The sequence below is a fragment of the Strigops habroptila genome, chromosome 7, assembly GCF_004027225.2.
Source record: "Strigops habroptila isolate Jane chromosome 7, bStrHab1.2.pri, whole genome shotgun sequence".
NCBI lineage: Eukaryota > Metazoa > Chordata > Aves > Psittaciformes > Psittacidae > Strigops > Strigops habroptila.
In genome coordinates, this window is record NC_044283.2 from 68,991,494 (window position 1) to 69,004,882 (window position 13,389).

The window sequence follows — 13,389 nt, forward strand, 5'->3', positions numbered from 1 at the left end:
AATCTCTTTGATCTGTATTTAGCTGACCCTGTATTTAACAGTGCAGTTAACCTTACGTTTCTTTAAAATACATTTACTAGACTAGTGAAGTGTAAGAAAGGGTTATCTTGACAATGCCAGTTACATTGAAAGAAATTGTAGATAATTTTCAAATGTGCCTTTATAATCATTATCCAGTTCAAGCAATATTTAGATACTTAATTTGACCTGATGACAACTGAAGGCCATAAGAAGCTCTTTGAATTTGACCCTGTAAAAGAATAAATAAAAAAGAAGCATTGTTAAATACTAAAATTAATATAATGAACATCAAAATTATTTCTAATCCTTGTGTTAAAGGCTTTTCATAGTTGAAGGCCACCTGACACAAAAATTGCAATTCACATTAGTGCGTAAGACAAATAGAAGGAAGAACTTAGCATAGGCAGAAAATAAAGAGCACAAGGTGAAAATCTCTTACCAGCAGAGTGGGTGAGAAGAAACTGGGTGGGAAGGGAAGAATGGGAGGACAGTCTGGAGAAAGCAGTGACAAAAGCAGTATTTTTCAAACAAAGCAAGCACTGTGTATTGTAGCTGTTTTACTAATAATATCTTTTGTTTGTGCTAAACCCCCACCATTCATGAATTTCACAAAGCTGGGGTCTCCATATATTTTACTGGACACTTTACAGGAAGATGTAGCTTTAAGTTTCTACGTTCAGATAGGAGATACAAGTACCAAGTTTTATATCCCTCATTTGGCATCCCACTTGCATTTTCAAAATGGGGTTTAGAAGGTGGTATCCTTTGAGGGTAGATTTTACTCTCAGCAAGTACAGCAAATTTATGTGCAGCTTCTATTAAAAGCAGTGATTAATATTGTTAGCTGCCACGAAAAGGCATACTGAAGAGCATTCTAACGCCTCGGTACAAACACCATAGCAGTGGACTGGATGGTAGAAAAACAAGAAAAAATATTTCACAGCATTGAGTGCTGAAAACCAGCAGAAAGCTGCAGTTCACCAAAACCTATGTCTACATGTAAAATTATCTTCAAGCTCAATTATAGAATTTATGGAGCAAAAGTTGGACACACAGCCAGCTCTTGCTTTGCTTTCCTGTGAATCGTTTCCTAGTATCAGATATCAGTCCTGAATCTGCAGAGCCTGGCAGTTAAATTTTAAATTTTTTTTTCTTATTTAATCCTGACACCAATGTGTTTGTGCAATATTTAGAATGTTCCTCAGGAAAATTCAGTAGTCAGGCTTTTTTATGAATAGCATAGTTCAAGGAGTGAAAGAGACAGATGCGTGCAGACCATTTGGCATTTCTTTATTTCTTTATATCATATATTGATTTTTGCTACAGAGGTGGGAAAAAACTCTTTTGTGAAATAAACTTATTGAAAAAACCTCAGGTGAGGCTCTGGCATTTTTTTTGTTGAAAGAAAAAACAAAATCAGCAAGCAACAAAAAGCCCCACAAAGAATATTTGTTATTTCAGAAGATAAAGCTTGTTCTAATTACGTGTTTGAAGTTTGAAAGTAAGAAGTAGAACAATCTCATACTTCAGATTTCTGCAAAGAAATAGTAGAGTTCTTCAGATTTTCTGAGATTAATTTCCCTCTGAATTGGAATAGACATAATTCTATTTTTGATCAGCCACATAGACCACAGTTAATAAACTGTGAGTGTAGGATTGAAGTGACTTGGGTTTTAACCTCAAAGTACAGTTGATTGGTAAAAGCCCTGCAAAGACCATTTGCCTGCAGAGAAACCGCAGTAACAGCTTGAAGCACCAGTGTTGTTCTGAACCACTAAAACAGTGCAAATAGGAATAATGATGTATGTAAGTATATAGGAAAACAACTTACATCTAATCCTGCTTCCCTGGAACACAGTATCAAAACCTTGTTGATTCCAGAGGATTGGTACTGTCTTTTTTTCAGAGAGAACGGAATGGCAGGCACCTTGCAGAATTAAATACTCTGACATGAAATACTTAATGATAAAAACTTCTACTCAATGCTGTAAATGCACAAAACAGACCGTAAGGAATGAGCTTTCAAAAGTTATAACTGAACAGGATTAATTTCTTTCAATAGTTTTCACTGGGACTTTTTTCTTCTATGTTATTGCCAGTGCCAGAACCATTACTTAAGAACTGCTACATTGAAAGTACATAATTAAAACCTCTATTATGCACCAGAAATGGTTTGTGCTTTACTTCCAAGTTATAGGATTATTGCAATTCTTTTCTTTTAATTAAGCATTATATGTTAATTCTGCTTTCTTCCTTTAGAGTCATTAGCATATAAATACAGGCACTGACTCTATCTGCAATTCTCTGTAAAAGATTAAGTTTTTTTAATTCCAATGGACTAATGATTTATTAAAAAATAAATACTCTTCGTGAAATTACTGTTGCCCTAACATTTCCATTCATAAATTCACATCTACTATAGCAGTTATTCTAGAACTAATTTGGACAAGACGGATGAATGAAATTTTAAATAATTAAATGGGTATTTACTATTTAAAATGTTATGCTTTGTTTAAAACATATGCCTTTGATTTAGAGATTATTTTCTTTCCCGTTTCAAATAATTCAAGAAAAATATGGTTAAGCATTTCTTGGTTGAAATTTCTTTTGTAGCAAATCAAAATAGCAGCAGATATAGTCTCAATATTAATTATTGAAGATTATGGCAATATTCTGAAGAAAGCTGCTGAATTGGAAGAAGTCAGAAAAATATGTTTTTCTAAAAAATGGAAGAAATGAAATATTAAATTGCCCAAAAAGCAGGAATCTATATTCTTCTTGATATCCTATCCATTCTTTGTAGTGTCCTAAACTGAAAAAAATATATCTATATATCTGTATATCTATAAATCTCCATATCCATTTTTCTTATCATTAAACAGGGAAAGATCATGCGTTCTAACCAGTGATATAACTAACACTCATAACATTGCTGGTGAAAACGAAAGGCTGCTGTGTTAGATTATGTGTTTGTTTTCATACTTCTCTAAAAGGGGTGATGAAGAACTCTAGCAGAAAAAAACTTCCTACCTCGTGCATTCTCAACCATCTTTCAGAGTGTGGCAGAAGTAACTGACAAAGCCACAGCAAAGAGCAGCACTTACATCTCAAGCAAAGAGCCTACAAAAAGATCGAGGAGCACATGGTCATGATGTCCATCACTTGGGCACTTTTTGTTTCAGTCTGCATTTTGGAAAAACAGGACTGATTTGAAAGAGAATTCAGAATTAACTAGCATCTTCTTTCTCCTCTAGCTCACCAAATGTCAGGGTCTCTTCTGTCTTATGTTGACAGCCTTTGTAAATCAGACTGGGTGATATTTGTTAATCCATAGGGAATTTCCACATCTTGTTTTGATTATGAATCAGATGGTGAGCTCTTGGCAGCTGACCAGAAATAAAGTACCTTTTCTCTACTGCATTATCAGTTGGAAAAGTTTGTTACTTTGTGTTATCTGCTGCAGATACATTCTTTCACATGCTAAATTGTGTCAGGTGGACCTATTGTAGTGAGGTTAATACACTAAACCCATTCTGGTAGACTGCATAAAAGTCTTTATTGCTACAGAGACATAGTTGTAGCAGCTATTCATATCTTTGAGGGGCCCACATGAGTTTTCTGTTTAGGCTTTTCAGTAGTTAATGTATGTTCAGCAACAGCTTCTCTGGCAAGTTTCTTACAGCAGTGCCCTATAGGCGATATAGACCCCTAAAAGAGCTAAATATCTTGATGACATAAAAGGGGGGCTAAGACACATGGGAAACAACAAACAATTTGATGTTCCACATAGCCACAGTTCTGCTCTGCTAACTCTCCATCCAACTCAGTCAGAAAATATTGGCGAATTCCACTGAAATATCATACCAGAGCAAAAAAACATTCATTCCCTTCCTGCCTCGGGCAAGACACACATCAAACCCACCCAGTTCATTCTCTGTGGTAGCGGTTATCAAGTGATGTCTCAGCTCTCCCTGCAGCCTTCTCTAGCTTCCTCTTTCTAGAGCATTTTATTTTTGTTTACTTAGTTGCATTTTTTTTCTTTTTTTTTTTTTGCCTCTGATCACACTGCTTTAAAACAGAGAATTATGTATGCTGTACCGTGAAGGTATGCAAACCATTTCCCACAGCACTCTCATTTGTAAAGCGTGGATGTTAGGCTGGCCTAGCAGACTGTTAGTGGAATGTGAACTGGCTGGACAACTGGATCAATGGCCCTGCACATGCTGGCAGCTGCTTATAAGCCAACACTTGAACACAGGATCCACACTTGTCAACATTTTCCTCAGCAAACCTGGATGATGACGCAGACTACATCCTCAGCTACTTTGAAGATGACAGTACACTAGGGAGTTGGCTGACATGACAAATAGCAGAGTCTTGATACAGACACCTTAAAAAATTTGAGGGTTGGGCCAATAAAAAATCTCCTGAGGTTTAGTAAGCAGCAGCAGAAAGTTCTGCTGTGAGGCAGTGTCACCCAATGCATTGGTATATGGTGGGAAAATGAATACTGACCTTTCCAGAAAGGACCTGGCAGCTACAGTGGATGCAAGAATGAAGATGAGCCAACACACACTGCAAGTAAGATCAGTCACAATCTGGGCCACATTTGGAGAAGTGTGGAAAACAGATCAAAAGGAGCTGTTACTCCCTCTACTCTGGAGGAGGGAGCCATGTCTGGAGCTGCGTCTGGAACACTGGGCTCCCCTTTGAATATGTAGAGATGCCTGAAAGGGAAGAGTAGATGGCTACCAAAATAACAGATGTTGAGGCAGCTGGGCTTGTTTAGTTAGGTGAAGAAGTGCTAACAGAGAATCTAATAGCAATTTACAATTACTGGAAGGGTAGTTACAAAGATGATGGGCTAAACTCATGCTGCTGAATCTCTGTCCTTCAAAGTTTTCAAGACAGTCAAACAACCCCTGACTTTGGCCAAACACTGATATGTAAAGGGTATTGAAGAATGCAGAGGAGGAGATACATACATTGCTATCTTGTGTTCCAATTGGCTGCTCTGAACAGAAGTATCTTCTCTGAAATACATCGAAGAAATTTTCTCTTAACAAATATCTGATGATTTTTTAATACTAAAAAAACATTTTTCCCTTTCAAGGACAGATCTGTGTAAACATATGCTTCTAAAAATCCAAAGGAACCAGTGCTTAAGTACAGATTCAAAATCAAATTCTTGTAAATATCTGGCCTCTAAGAAGTAAGATTTAGACCATGGCAGGGGAAAGCCGAATTTCAGATTTAAACTCACTCAAATTTTACCTAGGTTAGTGTTTCAGAGCAAGCAACTCTTGTAAAATAGCTAATGATCTGCTTTGCAGCCTCCATCAATGCTAGTAGCATTGAGCAAAGGTGATAGTAGAGCATTATCTATCTGATTTACTTCATAGAGCATTACAGGGAATTGTTTTTTATAGTGCAATGCCACTGACGTTCCAGCCTGGAGTTTATTTAACTATATGCTCATGCATGGTTCTCTAGTGCATTATTAATGGTTTCTTATTGCTTTTAATTATTAAATATACCAATGTGTTTCCAAACTTGCTGTTTCCCAGAAAGCACAACAAAAGTAAACCAATATAAAGATCTAGAAAACACTCAATTATCAATAAACCTGAAGAGCCATAATAGCATTCATAAATATGAGAATTTCTGTCATTATTATGTCTATCTAATATACATTGTAAGATTATGTCTATCTAAGATACATTGTAAGACTGCTAGGAACGATGAGGCTGCTGGTAAAATGACAAGTAAAATACCTTTTTTTGTCCACCCATTTCACATAAAATTTACAGGACATACAAAATTCTGCAATTTTTTTTTTTCTTAACCTATGCAGTATCAACTGTATACCATAAATGCTCAAGAAGGACCACAGAAACTATTCAAAAAAGGAGGCAGTGAATAGTGTGGGATTTAGGAATTTTGTTATCTGTGTCAAATCGGAAGGAATTTCACTAGGGGAATACCAGGAGAAGCAACACACTAGTGGCTTTCAAAGCTAAGTCTCAAGTGAGAAAATGCAACTTTGTTTTCATGCTGCCATTTAATTCACATAAAAATGTGAAAGATGGACTCCAAGAGATTTGATGCATTATAATCAGGATTGTTGGCAAAAAAAAAATCAGCAAAGACGCTGTGTGATGAAAACAAAACTTTCCACTGTACAAGTGGGAGATACTCATCTACAGGCAAATATCTGTATCTCTATATAAAAGACAGTTTTCAAAGATAACTGCTGAAGGTAACAAATGAACCTAGGGCACTGCCTGCCAGAGGTAGATGGACACAGGCGCTTATTCTTAAAAGAAAATGTTTGCTTTGGTTTCTTTCCCCTCCGGTTCAACTGAATCAGACCACTCAACTGAAATTCAGCTTCTCAAATAAGAAACCAGCTTAAAATAACTTCTGCCAACCTCAGCTGACCCTAGGCATTCATCTTTGTGTTTAGATAGCTGCTCATCACCAAAGTATGTAACTGCCTTCTCCAAGGAGTAATACAAGAAAAATATTTCTCTTCTTTTACGCTGACTGGCAAGAAGAAGGTTTCATAGGTATTGTCATTTTATTTAGAAGTCCAGTGAGTTTACTGCTTAAAAGCATTTGTGGGAAAGCTTGGATTCAAAGATGGATTTTGCATTTTCTTAGAACTTGTAAGAAACTTGTATTGACTTGCCTTGGTGAAAATTCTATGGACACTATAAAGTTTGCAACCACCGGCCCTTTATTCAAGTCAGAGTAGTAAATAGCAGTTGTGAAAATTTTATAGATGAAAATGGGACCCTGTTAAGGATTACTGTGTGATAGATTCTGTCAATTAGATCATTAAGAGAAAAAACCTCACCACATGACTTCCATTGCATATACTGCCTGACCCCTCTTCACAGGCCAGAACTCCCATTTACCAAAATATCGCCTGATATTTTCTGTTGAAAAAAGAAAAAGACAAAACAAGAGAAATGATCCGATCCAAATCCCTCTTTCCCAACCTTTAACTGTAGCTTGCCAGCAAATTAGTTTTGAGAGAACCAAATCTCTGGTTTCTCAGGCAGATTCAGAATAGAGTTTTACATCATTGCTCTCAATAGGTGGGTTAAGTAGTTCATACCTCTCTACTCCAGGGTCACTGAAAAACAGTAATTTGGTTTAAAATGTTCGGAAGCAAAAATTAACCTATCCTTGTTCAAGCTACTACTTATAGGTAACATTGTGATTCTGCATATACAGTTTTAAATCAATACATGAACTGAAAAGGTAATTATTACAAAGGGCTATTTTTATAGGTTATGGTAATGGTTGAAAGTTTAAAGATTTTTCTGGTTTGAAGAATTTTTTTTTTTTATGATCAAAAGGAGATTGGAAAAATTATTTCTGATAGAAGCAGTAGTCTTCTGAAGCGATGTCATTTACTTTTAGCCGTGATGTGATTTCCTTTGGATATAAATGTGCTGAACCTCAATCAGGATGCAGAGCAGCCAGTTAAAGGGGAACTTCAAAAAGCCCTGAAAAAGGGAAACCTGTGTAAAAGTTCACAGTAATTTCTGCATACAGTTCTGAAAAGCAAAGGGCTTTGTAACATGAGTTCTCAATTTGCAATTTAAGGTGCACTGTTCATCTAAGATGCTTTTCTTAAGACTGCTTTTTGCTTTAAAATTCATACAGACAAAAATTACCCTTTAGATGTTTTCTGTTTTAAAAATTCTGTTTCTTCTTACATTTCAGAAGCCTGAAAATCTTTAAAATGGGGCCTTCTTTACATAGCTTTTTGGACAAAAAGAATAACATCTAATTGTATAATTTTCCACACTTTTAATATGAAAAGTTAGAAAAGTAACTCACCTCAGTGGATCAGATTGACTGATCCTTCAAAAATATGAATAAAGAAAATTGAGAATAGCTAGAATAAGGCTGTAAAAGAAAACATATCCCATGTTTGCACAATTTTAATACATTTAATATATTTTCCAATTATGAAAAAAAAAAAAGATTGATTTTAATAAAATAGTGGGAAAGCTTCCAGGATGCATAGGAAGCTTAATACAAGACATATGCAACACAGCCCAGTGACTTTGCTATAATTATATGGTATAGGTAAAACCATATAAATATATTTGGTTTAAAATAATTTTTTGAAAATGGCAATTTTCATCTCAGCTATGTTCTGAAACAAATATTTCAACTTGCCCATCAGAATAAAATATAAACAGGCAGTTTCCATAGCAATGACAGAGAAACATAGAGGAAAAAAGCAGAAATTAGAAAAATTGGGTGGAAAAGAGAAATGCCTAAGAGCAAGTCCCTTTGGCAAAATATTGACAGATGTAATGAAGAAGTACCAGTGAAGGATTTTAATACAGTAGCTCCTGCTCTTGCTGAACACTGAAATACTGGGTCTTATAAAGTGAATTAATACAAGACAGTCACAGATTCCAGGAATGACAAGTTGTCAGTCTTCTCCTAGAGCCAGATCACATGCTTGTAAAAGCTATAACTCAATTCAGAGTGCAGGAAACCATAAAGAATCAACAATGTAATTTATGTGCTAGCAGCAAAGAAGACACCACATCAGATAACACCAATACAGAAAAGATGAGAATGACAATGTTGATAGGAGCGGTAGCCCTGTACAGCTAAACACAGGAAACCAAACTGGCTTTGTAACAGAGAACAAACTATAAAAAGCATAGCAAGGCATCAGGCCAAAAGAGGAACTAAATTTCAAACAGGAGAGAGGGAAGTAGCAGGTGTTACAAAAATACTATTGTTCCAACAGCGCTCAGGTCACTGAGAACAATCCATGATGGGATGCAATCACTGGATAATGATCTCCTGGGACATAATGTCATTAGTATAGACCACAGGGATGACTGTAAATAGACAAAATATTACACATCAGGATGCCTCATTGCAGAAGGGGACTTCCTCTTTGGCAGTCTCTTTCTGTCCCATTTCCCATCACTAATACCAGAATTATGATCCTGCTGTGTACTGCACATGAGGAAACAATCCTGTGCAGGATTGTAGTCCCTTGCTGTGAAACCATGGAGATTCTAGCAGCAACTGTAAATGTCTGTTTCATTATTACTATCCTAATCTCTACACATATACATTCCCACACCCTGACCCCAGCCTTTAGAACACATGTAATAAAAGCATTGATCTAATATGTATGTAATCTGCTGAAGACCAAGTACTTGAGGAACCATTTAAAAGCTGACAATTTTTAAGAATAAAGCAGGATTGCCACAATCCTGCTGCAAGGTGGGCACTTCATGGTTGTTGTTTAAGTGTGGGGTTATTTTTAAGGCGTCTCATGTTTTGGTGGTATCTGTCAGATTCTGTTCCATAAGCACCCTAGGGAAGAGGGTGCTCCATAATGCTGTAAAGGGACTGGCCAGTATTTATGCAAGTCATCTAACATCAAGGCTCTGACAGGGATAGAAGTAGGGAAAATGGCTCTCTCATAACCTTCAAAAATGCATATGCAAGCTTCCCAGCACAGGGGGCCTAAATTCCAAACAGCACATTCTGAAGTGAGCCCAGTTCCTCCTTGATGTTCTTCACATTCTAGTTCCTGAATATCCTTCTTTGTGTTTATATTATTTTATACCGAAAAAACACCATCAACAGTAAATGAGGATATCGGATACAAGTCCTTGGTTGGTTAAATACATAACTTTAAGCTCTGGTAAGCTGCTGCTAGTTTTGAGTAAAGAGAGAGAATAAAGACCGTTACACAATCACATTATATCCCTGTTCAAAGTACACAGTAAAATTTCAGTTATACACTTACTGAAATTTATTGCCAGTGCTTTAAGATGTCCAGAATTTTGATTGTTGCTCTCTCCTGCCACATTGTAAGATTTGACACTTTGTTTTGACATTTTGACTTACACAAAGATTATTTTCTTAAATGCTGAGAGAAGCATGGATGAATTTAATCAGTTTTCTTGGATACTGAGCAATTGTTTTAAGTATATTTTCATACAGTAATATGTCGATTACTAAGATGAATACCTTAATTCACTAATATAACTACCCATATTAAGAGAGAGAGAGGGAAAAAACATGCTAAGTTCTATCAAAGTCTACTCTGGTATAAAACTTTCTGCCACGTAAAGTTGGTAGGTAATTTTCACAAGTTCTCGTGAATTTTAGAAGAGTTTGGTCAGCTGAACCTGATTATAAATACAAATTTAGAAACAGTAAGAACAAAGCTCAGTGATCTAAATGCTCAAGAAATAAAAACAGAGGCATGAGTACGCACAAGACACTGAATACAGAAAGAAAAGGAATAAATACAGGACCAGCCAGAAAATATGTGAGGGGAAAAAAAAAAAATTAAAAAATTGGTAAGGATTAACTACGTGCATACATATATTTTGGGAAAGAAGGATATGCCCATAAACTGAGGTATAAACAAACCAAGATTTCAAGGTCTAAATGTCTGATATTTTACTACAGTTGTTAATCCTTAAAAAATCACATGCCAATACTGAATCCAATCAGCATTACAGATCTCAAGTAGCAGGGGAAAGACAAAGGGTAAACAAATGAAGAAATTATAAATCCAAATGAAATCTTGCAGATAACCCTTGAAATATGCTATTGTGCAAAAAAGTAGTACATTGCTAAAATTCTCTTCTGCGAATTGCATCTGTGACCACTGGTAGGAAATAGAATAATGTGTGCCATATTAATTTTAGTCTTTAATATTGAGATTAAATAGGATCTGCCCATCCAGTTGATTGCATGTAAACCTGGATCAATCTCAGTAACTTAGTTGCCTATTTTTATACATTATATGCAAACATTTTTATATGTTTTTCTTAACCTGGCCTTTTGTCAATGACCACTTTATTTTGGATAGCAAATATCAAAGCATATCAATGTCATGATCCCTAAAAATACAGTAATTAAATACTCTAGTGACATCCAACATAAAACAATCTCAATTTCAAACAAAAGGTAAAGCAAGCAGTTAGACTGTGATTTAATATTATTTCCATGCATCTCAAATAGAGCTTTTCAGCGTGAAAATTCATCTCTTTCTGATTTTCCTTATAAGCCTAAGAGAGGAAAGGTGAAACCTTCCCAGATTTTGTCAAAGCTCTCAGCTAAGTTTTTCAAAACCAGAGGTTTTAACCACAGAAGATTTCTGAACACAGAGGAAAGCCTCAGAACATATGGGTGTCCACTGACCCAGGCAAACCTAAGTCTCCAAGCCTCCAAAGAATTTCTGCTAAAGATTATTGCTTTAAAAAGAAAGCTGAAACTGAGGAACTATTTTAATGCATATTTTAATGTGTCTTTGCTCTGAGAATGAAGAAAATCTCATAACTATGTTCACATTTGTAACACCCTTTTACATATCAACCATGATCTGTAATGATTGCAGTCCTGGTGATAACAACCGCAGTGACACCTGAACAGATTAATAAGAAAAGGCAATTTTATATTGCCATATTACGCTGCTTTTCTTTTTTTAAAGATAAATTATAAATTTGGAATTACTATAATTTCTTTGAAAAGTGTAGACATTTGACAGAAATGTTACTATAGAGTGTAATATTGGGTTTTGGAGCTGTACAAAAGATAAATGAAAATAGAGCACAAAATTGGGCTAGCTCTACTGACTGAAAACATAGAGAAGCAGCTGCAACAAATCAGTAGTATGTAAAGCTATCCTCTATGTACAGTTTTCTGGGACACTGAGGCAGAGAAAGAGAGAAGTACTAATTTATTCTTCTTCATGTTCAACATATTCATTGTTATTTGTCAGTGCATAGCCTGCATTTTCTTCTATATTTTTCCCCTGTCTATTGCTAGATACAGTATTGATTCAGGACTGTAGTTTACAGCAATCTAGCTTACTTTGCTATTGGGTGAAAAATACTTGGGTATAAAATCTATTCCAAACAACAAGGTAGCAATACACATTACTGTAATAATTACTCTGGAGGTTGGTACGACAACAGGTAGCAATCAAGCATTTTTGCATTGATGGGTTGTTGTACAAAGCATTGCAGATATCACTGTAATTTGGCACATGTTAGCATATTATCCAAAACTGTGCTTCTAATGTGCATCTGCTTCCATTGAAAATAAACAAATAGGGAATGGGCACAGAAAAGGAGTGTACATTTGCCTTGTTAAAAAGTCTAAGTAAATAACTGAGTACAAAACAACTAGCGAAGCTAAAGCAAAGGACAGTATCTGTTCCAGTTAATTGATGCATTCTTTCCTATTAGCTCAAAAGCACAGCTGTTGAATGGAGTCACTCTGAAAGTCACAATAAAATTGCATTGGATTACACCAGATTTGAATTTGATTTCTGCTGGTATTAAATATGCAGAAGACTGACAGCCTGCAATAGTGTTTATCAAAGTAAAGTTGTGTTCCTTTCCCTGAAGATCAAGGAATAGTGACCTTATATCTGTCTTTTTTTACTGTTAAGTTTTTTTAAACCTACCATATAGATCTTACATTTTTCCACATTTGTACAGATGCATACTTGCAGCTCCTACCTACTGCTTAGGAAAATACTGATTTGAAAGAAAGTTGATTGCATAACAACATTAAACGTTATCCCACCTTACTCCTGCAATGGTTCATAGCTGGGAAGGAGGACTCCAAATTCACAAGAGAGTGAGCCTCCATGACTAGTTCAGAAGTGTTAAGACTTTATGACCCTTAGAGTCAGCCCTATGTCTGCAAAAGTGTCCTCACCGTTATAATCTAAAGCTGGAAAGCTGCAAGGACAGGCTTGGTGAAGAATAATGAACATCAGAAGCATTAAAAAAAAATAATCATCTTTCTACTCTGGTCTTCATCAGTCATTCATAATCACTGCAGCTTCTCCCAACTTTCTGCTTAACAGCAACACATGCCAGAGAAGCATCGCTTGGCATACTATGAGATCCTGCAGATAAAATCAAACAGCAATGGTACCGAAAGTGCCTACTGATGTGCAATCTTCCAGCTCCGAAAAAAGATTTCTTTCTTTCCTGACAATTGCATTTGTTTACAGTACAACAAGCTGTAGCCCTTTCTGAACACCAATTTCTGCTAAATAATGTGCCTTCATAATTTAAGCCTTGGGCTCTTCGATGCCCCAGGCAAGCTATGAAATGAGACTTCTTTTCTCTGTTTTACTAATTTGTTGCTGGTTAACATTTTAAAATAGAGAAAACACATTTGCCTCAAGCTTTCATTAAGTAGCCATTTTTTCAATCCTCGGGTCTCTTTGCAAGTCTTGGGTATTTTTGTTGTTTTGTTTTTGTTTGGCTTCCCCTCCCCTTCCCCCTTGATTATTTTGCTTTGTCCCATTTATTTTCACTGAATCTTTAAATC

General features: G+C 35.9%; 1 protein-coding gene across 1 annotated transcript in view; it reads right to left on the bottom strand.

Moving 5' to 3' along the window:
- Nucleotides 1–7,509: 7,509 nt before the first annotated feature.
- The window catches only part of LOC115610994, a 160,556-nt gene continuing 154,676 nt past the window's right edge, over nt 7,510–13,389 (bottom strand). The window contains exon 6 of the mRNA XM_030493234.1: nt 7,510–7,538. The gene's annotated coding sequence lies outside the window, so the exon portion shown is untranslated. The remainder of the gene's footprint in view (nt 7,539–13,389) is intronic.